Consider the following 12,618-nt stretch of genomic DNA (forward strand, 5'->3'; position numbering starts at 1 on the left):
ATTAGTGCACATGTGAGGCGAGTGACCCGGCTCGTGGTACGGCGGTAAAAACACCCGGCCGGTTCATCGGTGGAGAAAGCTTGCAGGTGGAGCAGTACAGAGGCATAGGGCTGGTGGCCCTCAAGTGATGCAAGGCCGCGCGGCCGAAGCGGCCCATCGGCAGAAGCATGCGAATCGGCGGTTGAGGCGACTCGCGCATTCCGTTGCTGAGTCGGTTTTTCTGCAAAAATCCACGTCCGTCTCATCTTTCGGGTCGTGGCCTATTCCTCCTCTCTCTTTTTTTATGTGAACTAGCACATTAGCAAACTCACGTGAGGGATCTTTGGCGCATATGTCTTTGTCCTTCCCATGTAGGAGTAAGCAGTAATATTAGTTTTTGATTCTTGCGTAAACATTGGTGCTTGGTCCTTCACATGGGGGCGGGGCTGTAGCTTCAGAGATGTGACATCGCTACTTGAACTTTTGACAGGACCAATGGATGGACCACTCGGGGGTTGACCCTTGCCCGCACACGCGTTTGTTGATTGATCGGATTCAACGGATCACTTTGCATTGGCGGCGCACAGCAGAACTCCAAACCCTTGCGTCGGCGGCTTATTCGCTACGGGCGACTCACGGCCGTGGGCGTGAGTTTTGCACGAGGGCGGTTCAAAGTGGAGACAACCCGACAATCCGGTGAGGTGAGTTGACGAAACGGCGGCCCGGGGTGCGGCCGTTGATCGCAGCAGAATAGTAGCGGGAGGCGAGGCCGCGTGTGAGGATGCGCGCCCGGGGAGGCTGGACTCGTACCCAGTGACAGATAGCAGCGGCGGCAATTAAAGACAGGGCCACTTCGGCGAGAGGGAAAACAAAAACCGGGCCGGTCCGACAGCGCGCCAGTACGAGGTCGAGTCGGAGCCGAGGAACAGTGGGGCCAGCTTGGCGCGGCAAGGATGCACGTCCGAGGAATCTCACGCCCATTAACTTTCTCCAATGAGCCGTCATTGACGTACGGCGCTGGTGATTGGACCTGTTGCCACCTTGACCCGGTGTTGCAATCCTTGTCCAAACATGCATGCTCACGTGAAGCAGGGCAGGTTGCCTCCCCAAAATCACTTTATGCAATCCGTAACAATGTATAGTCTTGCCTTCAAGCAACAGTAGCATAATTGTTTATTGCAAGTAGTACTACTCCGAGCAACAGTAGCAATAGTCTTTGGCAGATCAATTTATGAAAGCACCTCGTATTTTGACTCTTGCCCACACGCGCCTGTCGACGTAGATTGATCTGACGTGGTGTACGGCAGCTGGAGCACAATTCCTGTCGGCCTCAAAAAATTGATCTTCTATCCAGATTTGACGGATGGTGTTACATCGGCGATACGCACAGGAACGCCAAACCCTAAATTCCCTTGAACTCAAAACTCATACTGGACAGTTGCAAACTTCTCGATCCCTGGGAGCGAACCCTCCAAGAACTCAACACCACCGTGCGCAAGCCCCACGGTGGGCGCCAACTGTCGTGGAATTGTCACGGCAGATGTCCTTAGCGTGAGGACTTAGTCATGAGGCCAGCGCATCTATGTAGTAGCTTGAGAGGGGTTGATTGGGATGAGAGACGCAGGGCGGATCAACGCACAAGACAAGGGTTTAGACAGCTTCGGGCCCCGGGAAATATCATCCGGTAACAACCCTACGTGCTGTTTGAGGCTAGGTCTCATTATGATCACGGGAGAGTCGCCGGCTCCGGCTCTCGGTGTTTAGCCCTAGAGATTATTTCTTGTTGCCTGTCCCTCTTTGGGGTGCCCTGCCCCTCCTTATATAAGTTAGAGGGGCGGGTTACATTTGGAGTCCTAGTAGGACTAGGACTAATCTATCTTCTCTTACAAGTTAATTACAAGTCCGGGTCTTGCTTCCTCGTAAAGGAAATATTCGTCATCCCTTTCTTCTTAAGCCGGCCCATCATAAACGTTAGCCGGCCTTCTGGGCCTTGGGCCTAGTCTTCTATCTGACTCGCCGTCGGGGTCATCCGTGAGTCGTCAGGCTCGTGAGTCGTCTCACAGTGAGCCGCCAGACCCGTGAGTCTCCAGTCCTCTGGCGGGTCACGGTGAAGCGCCAAGTCCGGCCGGGTCATACTTCCAGCTGGGTCATACCGCGGGATATATCCCCGACACTACGGGTATTTCCGAAAGTGTCTGTTGAGTTGGCACGGATCGAGACTGGGATTTGTCACTCCGTATGACGGAGAGGTATCTCTGGGCCCACTCGGTAATGCATCATCATAATGAGCTCAATGTGACTAAGGAGTTAGCCACGGGATCATGCATTACGGTACGAGTAAAGAGACTTGCCGGTAACGAGATTGAACAAGGTATTGGGATACCGACGATCGAATCTCGGGCAAGTAACATACCGATTGACAAAGGGAATTGTATACGAGATTGATTAAATCCTTGACATCGTGGTTCATCTGATGAGATCATCGTGGAACATATGGGAGCCAACATGGGTATCCAGATCCCGCTGTTGGTTATTGACCGGAGAGGTGTCTCGGTCATGTCTGCATGTCTCCCGAACCCGTAGGGTCTACACACTTAAGGTTCGGTGACGCTAGGGTTGTAGAGATATTAGTATGCGGTAACCCGAAAGTTGTTGGGAGTCCCGGATGAGATCCCGGATGTCACGAGGAGTTCCGGAATGGTCCGGAGGTGAAGAATTATATATGGGAAGTCCAGTTTCGGCCACCGGGAAAGTTTCGGGGGTTATCGGTATTGTACCGGGACCACCGGAAGGGTCCCGGGGGTCCACCGGGTGGGGCCACCTATCCCAGAGGGCCCCATGGGCTGAAGTGGGAAGGGAACCAGCCCTTAGTGGGCTGGGGCGCCCCCCCTTGGGCCTCCCCCTGCGCCTAGGGTTGGAAACCCTAGGGGTGGGGGGCGCCCCACTTGGCTTGGGGGGAAGCCACCCCCTTCCCCCTTGGCCGTCGCCCCCCCTTGTTGATCTGATCTCCCAGGGTCGGCGCCCCCCCCCAGGGGTCCCTATATATAGTGGGGGGAGGGAGGGCAGCAGCACCACAGCCCCTGGCGCCTCCCTCTCCCCCTGCAACACCTCTCCCTCTCGCAGAAGCTTGGCGAAGCCCTGCCGAGATCCCGCTACTTCCACCACCACGCCGTCGTGCTGCTGGATCTCCATCAACCTCTCCTTCCCCCTTGCTGGATCAAGAAGGAGGAGACTTCGCTGCTCCGTACGTGTGTTGAACGCGGAGGTGCCGTCCGTTCGGCACTCGGTCATCGGTGATTTGGATCACGGCGAGTACGACTCCATCAACCCCGTTCATTGGAACGCTTCCGCTCGCGATCTAGAAGGGTATGTAGATGCACTCCTTTCCCCTCGTTGCTAGTATACTCCATAGATGGATCTTGGTGATGCGTAGGAAATTTTAAATTCTGCTACGATCCCTAACAGTTCTTACTTGAACAAAACTCATACTTATGATTAACCCTCTCACAAGCATCAACAGCTACGAGAAAATTATTAAGAATAAATTCTAACCATAACATTAAACTTTTGGATCCAATCAGTCCCTTACGGAATAGCGCATAAACTGGGGTTTAAGCTTCTGTCACTCTCGCAACCCACCATCTAATAACTACTCCACAATGCATTCCCTTAGGCCAAAATATGGTGAGGTGTCATGTAGTCGACGTTCACATGACACCACTAAGAGAATGGCAACATACATACCATCAAAATATCGAACACATATCAAGTTCACATGATTACTTGCAACATGATTTCTCGCGTGACCTCAAGAACGAAAGTAACTACTCACAAATGATAAACATGCTCAAGATTAGAGGGGTATTAAATAGCATAATGGATCTGAACATATAATCTTCCACCAAATAACCATATAGTAATCAACTACAAGATGTAATCAACACTACTAGTCACCCAAAAGCACCAATCTATAGTTTTGATACAAAGATTAAACACAAGAGATGAACTAGGGTTTGAGAGGAGTTGGTGCTGTGAAGATGTTGATGAAGATAGCCCTCCCCAAGATGGGAGAGTTGTTGGTGATGATGATGATGATTTCCCCCTCCGGGAGGGAAGTTCCCCCGGCGGAATCGCCCCGCCGGATGGCAAAAGTGCTCCTACCCAAGTTCCGCGTCGAGGCGGCAGCGCTTTGTCCCGAATGTCCTCTCCTTATTTTTTCTAGGTAAAAATGACGTATATACTAGAAGATGGGCACCGGAGGTGGGCCGAGGAGGGCAGCACCCACCAGGGCGCGCATGGGCCTCCTGGCGCGCCCAGGTGGGTTGTGCCCACCTGGTGGCCCCCCTCTGGTACTTATTTGCTCCAATATTTATGAAATATTCCATAAAAATTCCCCGGGGCGTTTCAGCTCATTTGGAGTTGTGCAGAATAGGTAGCCTGACGTAGTTTTTTCAGGTCCAGATTTCCAGCTGCCAGAATTCTCCCCCTTGGTGCATACCTTGCATATTATGAGAGAAAAGGCATTAGAATTACTCCAAAAAGCATTATTATACAATAAAACAACATAAATAACAGTAGGAAAACATAATGCAAAATGGACCTATCAGACTCGCACACACACCCGTGTAACCGCAAAGGTCGGCTCTGATATGAATTGTAAGACCCCGATCAAACCCACTAGGTCCTGGTTGTTGCGCTTGGGATCTAGACTGGCCCCACATAGCAACAGTAGTCTTCCTTACGGACTTTGTCCTCACTTATGCGCACCTAAGATAAAAATTCCAGTTGAAAACCCATCCTCATATTGCTCAAAATCACAGCACGCTTAACTTTGAGGTTCCTTTCGGATGGTCTCCTAAAAAATAAGGTGCACCTTGTTGATATGAGTAGTCTATTATTCCTATTAAGCCGAGATGTCACACTACACCTGCACCACCGACCTGACAGGCTGCGCTTCCTGTGCTTCTCTCCACCCCTTCATATAAAACATCATTGTGTCAGTCATCGCATGTTGATCAGCAATATTCTTCCCGTCCTTAGCCTGTATACACCCTAAAACATCATTATCGTGCGTACGACGATCTATGGGACCGGCAACGGCCCCTTTGCGGTTTGACTATGGGGATCGACGAGCACAAAGAGCAGAATTAGCAATCAACAGAAGGGATTTACCCAGGTTCAGGCCACCGTGAGGTGTAAAACCCTACTCCTGCTTGGTGGATTGATGAATATATGTGCTCAAATTACAAGGAGCACAGCTTGCTGACAAGATGCGCGGGAAGTGCAGCTACATGTGCAAATGAGCAAAGTGTCGACCTTCGTAAAGGTAGCCATGGGCCTCCTTTTATAGATCAAGGGGTCACCATAGTGGCAAAGTGGTAATTAAATGTGCTAATAGTGGCTACAGTGCCAAATACCTAACTCTGACGAGTTAGGACCAGAGCATTAAATGTGTCGTGAGGTGTCGTGCTGGGGATGTGCCCCGGCAAGGAAGCGCCTCTCCCTCTGTGTCGTTCGCCCAACTACCTCATATTCCTTTGTCGCGCCACTAGGACGAGTGGCAGTAAAGTTGGTCTTCGGCGGCGTGCTGACACGTGCCCCGACAAGCCTCATCTAACCACCTGCCCACTCGACCCCTATTTGACAAATGACCGGCGTGCCGCTAAGGTGAAGAGGTGGAATGATGGAAGAGAGCTTGTCGGCACGGAGCTTGCTGGGTCTCCACTTGTCGGTATGTAGCTTGCCGGCAACCAGGAACTTGATCTTCAGTACTATCTTAGTACTTCTTGATCACCTACTTGGAGGTCTTCTCCATGGTTTTAACAACCAAGTTTTGAGTGTATTAAAATTCATCCTCTGGCAAGCCCTTGTCGTCCAGAGTGCTACTACTGCCCGTGCATAAGTATAGGGGTATTAAACACACATGTTTTGATACACCGTCAGGAGCCCCCGGGCCTGAGCCACACACGCATGGGAGGCGTCGTTGGGCTAGGCGCAAACAATGCATAGGCATACATGGCGGAGGATATTTGTTGTAATCATCATTGTTACTGTGCCCCCACGATGCGCATTAAATGCGGGACGTGGGAAAGGTGGACTAAAATGGCGGAGTGGGGTAGTGCGCCTGAAAAAAGCGCATCCACATCAGATAGTGGAGAGCCAGCCCCGCGCCTTCCCCATAAGAAGGCATCTGTGAGGGTGCTGATCATCTATTGCTGCCATTCCCAATCTTGTCGCCGCCATCGTCTTCAATATTGTGCAAAAGCAGAGCTCTTCACCAACGCCACACCACGCCTTTTCCACCTCCGAATCCATCTTCTCAAACCCGCCATGGCGCCAAAGAAGGCTGATTAGCCAATCGACCCAAAGGCAGAGAAGAGGAAGGCGACCACGATGGCGCTGCGGAGGGAGAACATTATCTTTTCTCTAGCGGCGCTGAATCACAATGATCTTGTAACGCGGTACGCGTACATGTGGGGGAATGAGACGATGGCCCACAGTGCGCCACACGTGCTTCCCGACAACGTCAAGCCCTGCAAGGACAAGTACCCCTTCTTCGCCGCGTATTTCTATTGCAGACTTGTCCCCACATTTTCTGATTTTTCTCTCTCAGCTCATGTGGACCTATGGGTTCCGGCTCTTGGATTTCACCCCAAACGCAGTCACATGTATGTCTGTGTTTGATCGTATGTGCGAGAATTTCGTTGGAGTAGAACCCAACGTAGCTTTATTCCACCATTTCTTCATCCCATGCATCGAAGGAGATGCCCTTTCTAGCAGCATCACCTATATCCCTAGGGCCGGCAGCAAGGAGGTCTATCTTGAAGGCCAACTGCACTTGAAGTGGAATGAGTGGCGAGGGATTGGTGTTGGATCAAGGAAATGACTTCCCAAATTTATGCAAACCCCGAACAAAGAATGTGGAACACGTCAAGGATTGGAGCTATCTTGACGCTCATGACCAGAAGCTCACAATTTCCATGGACCATTTCCTCTGCCTCGAAGCTGCTGGCCTCACCATTGAGATGGTGGACGCTGATTTCCTTTGCCGCCGCATTGCTCCTCTGCAAAACAGGAAGTGGTGTGCTTGGGACTTCAAGAACATGGCTGACATTATGCGTCTTCACACGGGGCTTGGCTCCAACCTAACATTTCTGCAACATACTGCCCTTTGCCACCAGCTCTTTCGCGTCACCGACAAGTTCAAGTTGCCGGCAATTGTGGTTCCATTGTGCAACAACTCCGCCGAAGACTCAATCTTGGCGATGAAGCCATCGTGCAATGCACATTGAGTTGACGGTATGTGGCGGGATCCACTAGAAGATGTAGTGAGGGCATGGTTTGATAATCTGGTGGAGAGGCCCATCGCAGAGGAGAAGGAGCTCATTCGCGACACCACCGACAAAAAGCTGGCTTTTATTGCCAGCAGAGCAGATGAGGCGCAAATGGCTGAAGGTGCTGGCGATTCTGGATCCGCGGCAACCGAAGATGACAAAGAAGTCGAAGACGAGTTGGCAGAGCCTGCAAAAGATCTGTCGGAGAACGGGACGACAAGGTTGCCAAAGAACCGGAGCATGAGGAGCCCCTGGTTTCTCCAGTTCCATGGAAGAGAACTCATGACCTGTGGAAAGCAGTCTCCATAGACCCTGTTAGCCCATCGTCATCGGGTGATGAAGTTGTTGAGAAGAGGACAACCGCCAATGTTGCCCGGCAGCAGGGGGCTCGAAAACAAACCTCTCAACAACAGCAAACACGGCGCACCTCTTCGAGGCGACCAGCCACACCAGCTGCTGGAGTGGCAGGGTCTTCGTAGCGTGCCGCATCTCTGGCAACCAAGTGTGCCAGGACACCTGCACCCGCATCAACCTCCGGCACTCGGAGTGAACCCTTTTGGCATCTCTCTGTTCTCAGCGACCGTGAGGAAGAATAGGGGTAAGTGCCTCCGGTCTTTCTTCTCCAACTATTGATTTCTTTGGTCTTTGTTGATCTGATCTGTTTCATCTTGACTTGACTTTGCAGAGACGGGGAGATGTTGGCGCAGAGGGCGACAAAGAAAGCGACAACCGCAACCGGGGAGGGGGGTGAGTCGATGACAAGAATGACACTGGACCCAGATATCGTGGTTATCAGCCCCTAGTGTAGCCCCCAATGCGAAACCATCGTGCAATATTCATTTGCAAGCTCCGGTTAGGATGCCCCTGTCTCTAACATCGACAAGGATCTGGGAGAAAAGCGTCAAGAAGAAGAACGCCCGGAGGCAGATCCTTTAGAGATGCATCCATCAACCAATATCCCGGAAAGCAACTCTCAGGCAAGGGCCTCCACTAGTGAACCTGTCCACACAAAGGACGTGCCAACAAGCGGAGCTGCTGACAACCAGGCAATGACAACAGAGGTTGTCAGAGAAGAGAACGTCTCTTCTCAACAGACCAACACAGGTAATCCTCTTGTTTTTTAGCACTTCTTTTTCGTTGTCACTTTCCCTCTTTGTTTTCTTGAACTTGATCTTGAATTTTGCTTTCTTCTTCCTCCATTCTCATAGACCCGCTCCAATCGAAGATATGGATACTGATATCAACATCGAGGGGATCACCAAGGATGTCGCCGATGAGGCCAGCGAGATCTCAACTGTTGAAGCCCCAGAGACTGCCGACGACAAGGCCGCCAAGACCGCTGCGGCAGAGGCCAACAAGGATATTGCTGAGGAGGCCATTAACAAGAGTGTCGAGGCCACTGATGACATTCCTATCTCACGAGCGCCAAGCGCTAGCATGACTATGGAAGCGGGAGCATCCAACAAGATGACGACGACCGCTGACAACCATCGCTTGACATTTGAAACGCTCCGGCAAGCCAGTATCTGAAGGTTGGTGATCTGCAGTTCATCAGCGTCTCGGGCACATCAAGCATTAAGGCATATATAGGAGAAGAAGTTCTTGATGGTGAAGTTTCCACCGCCGGGCATGAGGTCATTGAAGGCCAGTGCAAGCACATCGACGAAGCCAAGGAGCACCACATTCTCATGGCCATGAACGATAGCTTTAAAAAGCTTCAGGCGCATTACGTCAGCCATGCAGAGCGCCTAGACCGCCGAGAGACCATCATTGCAAAGGCGAGGCAGATTTCCAAAAGCGGGTCGAGGAAGGGCAAATCTGGTATGCTGAAAGCATTCAAGACATTAAAGGTCGCTATGCCCAGCTTGCTAGAGATAGGGATGAGTTCAACCTGGATATGGCAGCGGTCGACAAGGCACAAGAAGAGGCCACCAAGAAAGCAGCAGCAACTGATGTAGATTTGATCAGGCGTTAAGTCGACCTTGACACTCATGAGGAAGAACTTGCCGCTCGAGAGGAAACGCTTGTAAGTGCATATAAAACATGCAAGATGATACTATAATAACTTGGAACAATCAAGAATTATAGATACGTTGAAGACGCATCAGCGACAGATGCAAAACAAAATTTGCTACCAAGGTCTTGGCAGTACTGCATGAAGTTGTGGCTCGTGAATTGTGTCGTTGTCGATGATGATCCTGTTAGGTACTCCAAAACGTCAAACTAATCAGTTGAAGAACTTGACGGCTGATTGTGCTGTCACCCTCCTCACTGGCTCTACCTCAGGCCACTTTGTGAACTTGTCGATTGCAACATACAAGAACTCAAAGCCCCCAGTAGCACGGGGAAAAGGGGCCCAAAATATCGAGCCACTAGACCAAGAAGGTCGAGGAGAGAGGAATCATCTGAAGAGCATGAGCTGGTTGATGTATGTCCTTGGAATGCAACTGGCACGCTTCACATGTTTTTACTAGTGCAGTTGCATCCTGGAGAGTAGTTGTTGGGGGGATGACCCCCGGGTAGGCACATCAGGACTCAGCAATTTTCCAAAACGACTGGGCGATGAGCGCGCCTACGGATCCAAATCATTTCCCAGCCGGTCGTCCGGCTCTAGGCCGGTTAGACGCGGCGATGAGGCTCGACTCGGCCAGGTCGGCTTCCGCTCCATCTGACATGACGACCTGACAGCCCCCCTCCCACGGTGGGGTGGGTGTGGCTACAGTACTCCTGTCGCCCCTGACCAGGGAAGTAATTGGCGACAACCTTATCGTCTCATCCCCCGGCAGCCTACACTGCAATAGTGTAGATGCCTAAGAACTCTGACGTGTTGAGCTTGCCGTCATATTTGTCTGGCAAGTCTGGCTTGAAGCTCCGGGAATATGGCCATTGGACTTGTTGCAGCTCACGAGTGAACGTTGGGCAACCTACCTTGTAAGGTAGGCACCTAGGGTACCCTGGCACAGTCTCATCTATGCTACTTGTGAGCTGGAATTTCCCCGAAGAGGAGGGGATGATGCAGTGTAGTAGAAATAAGTATTTCCCTCAGTTATGAAACCAAGGTCATCAGTCCAATAGGAGAACCAAGCAACACTATGTAAGCAGTACCTGCACACAAGATAACAATTCCTCGCACCCAACGCGAACAAGGGGTTGTCAATCCCTTGACGGTTAATTTGCAAGATTAAATTGTATGGTGATAGATAAATAGATCGCACAAAATATGAAATAAAATAAACCCGGCATGGAGCTTGCCAGGTCTTCACTTGCCGGTATGTAGCTTGCCGGCACCCAGGAACTTGATCTTCCGTACTATCTTAGTACTTCTCGATCACCTGCCTAGAGGTCTTCTTCATGATTTTAACAACCAAGTCTTGAGTGTACTGAAATTCATCCTCCGACAAGCCCTTGCCGCCAAGAGTGCTACTACTGCTTGTGCATAAGTCTGGGATATTAAACACCCATGTTTTGATACACCGACAATCACTGCTCTCTCCTCACCGCAATCTCCCGTGAGCCAGCTAAGAGACTAGATAGACACTTCCCTTTGGGAGCAGATAGATATCAACGAGATGACCACCAGAGCTCCCTTCTCTAAGCGAAGAATCTTCCAAAGCCGTAGTGAGCGAGGGCACGTCTAGAGCCTATGTAAAGTTGTTTCGTCCCATCCACATGCTACGCAGAAAAGACTTAATTTGATGTGGCGTCGATGAAGTTCTGATCCCACAACGATAGCCACACCTTGTGGTTTTGGACTGAGTAAGATGGTTCTAGCCTCCCAGTCTTCACTTTGTTCATGTCCATCCAAAGGCGATGAGCTGACCTAACTGTAAAGACCCCAAGACCGCCTATGGTAGTTTGCATTATATCCGTCACTTCATCATGGGAAAACATGGCATCGAGTTTGACTCTATCCCAAACTATGCCTTGGTGATCCAGAAGGTCGCTAACCCATGGTATTCCTTGCATGTAGGTCTGGCCTAGTGGCCTAAGACATCCCCTACAAGGGATCCAGTTATCATGATGTATGTTAATTCTTGGACCATAACCTATACTCCATGTCATCCCTGCTTGCGACAAATCATGCCCATGTAAAATGCTCCTAAAGGTGAAGGGTCCATTGCTTGGGCATTATCATTCATAATGTTTCCCTCCTTGAAATACCTTGCTTTCAACACATCAAGACAAAGGGACTTGCGGAATTTTCCAAGTTTGTTTTGCAATCAAAGCTTGATTGAAAGCTTCATAATCTCTAAAACCAAGGCCCAACTTGCTTTCTCGTGCACATCTTATCCCATACTATCCAGTGAACCTTCTTATCACCATTTGCTGCACCCTACTAGAAGTTCGAAGAGATCGAAAATAGGTTCTGACACATTTTCTTTGTGAGTTGAAAATAGCTCATGGTATAAGTAGCGTGGGTTGAAGCACATATTTGATAAGCACCTCCCTAGCAGCCTTGGAAAGGCCCCGCCCCTTCCATCCATAAACTTCCTCCCTAGATCTCTCTCGTACATGATTATAAGTTCCATACTTTGACCCACCAACTACTGTTGGTAGGCCAAGATAGCTCTCACTCAGAGCCTCCGAGTTACTACCAATGATTTGTTTCAAACCAACTTTATCTTTCACCTTGCAACCCTTACCGAGGAAGATGGAAGATTTTTGAAGATCGACTCTTTGGCCTGACAGAACTTCATAGTCATTTAATATTGTTTTGAGAGCTTCAAAATTACCTTGTGAGCCTTCTAGAAAACCTACACTTCATCCATGAAGAAGAGGTGTGTAACAGTGGAGCTAGTGCTCCCGAAAGACACCCCTTTCGAGTGACTCTTTCTTTGAGCATTCCTCAGCAAAGCTGAAAAACCTTCCACACTGAACAAAAAAGATAAGGGGAGAGAGGGTCCCCTAACAGAGCCCTTTTGAAGGAGTGAAAGAATGAGATTGAGCTTCACAGAGAACCTTGCTATAGTAACACACCTCATCGCCATCTCCACCCATGCTCGTCCAAACCCACCTCTACTCAACATTTGCTCAAGAAAAATCCATTCTACCCCGTGGTATGCCTTCATCATATCGAGCTTGACTGCACATAACAGTATTTTCCTTTTTCTCGTCCGGATGACATGTACACATTCATAGGCGACAAGCACGTTATCCATAATTTGTCTTCCCGGTACAAACACACATTGTTCTTCAGAGATCAAGATAGGTAGAACAAACTTCAAATTGTTCGTTAGCACCTCCGCCACAATCTTGTATAGCACGTTACGCAAAATGATAGGGCAAAATTGCGTAAGTAACTCCG

The sequence above is a fragment of the Aegilops tauschii genome, chromosome 2 (genome assembly GCF_002575655.3).
Source record: "Aegilops tauschii subsp. strangulata cultivar AL8/78 chromosome 2, Aet v6.0, whole genome shotgun sequence".
Classification (NCBI taxonomy): Eukaryota; Viridiplantae; Streptophyta; class Magnoliopsida; order Poales; family Poaceae; genus Aegilops; species Aegilops tauschii.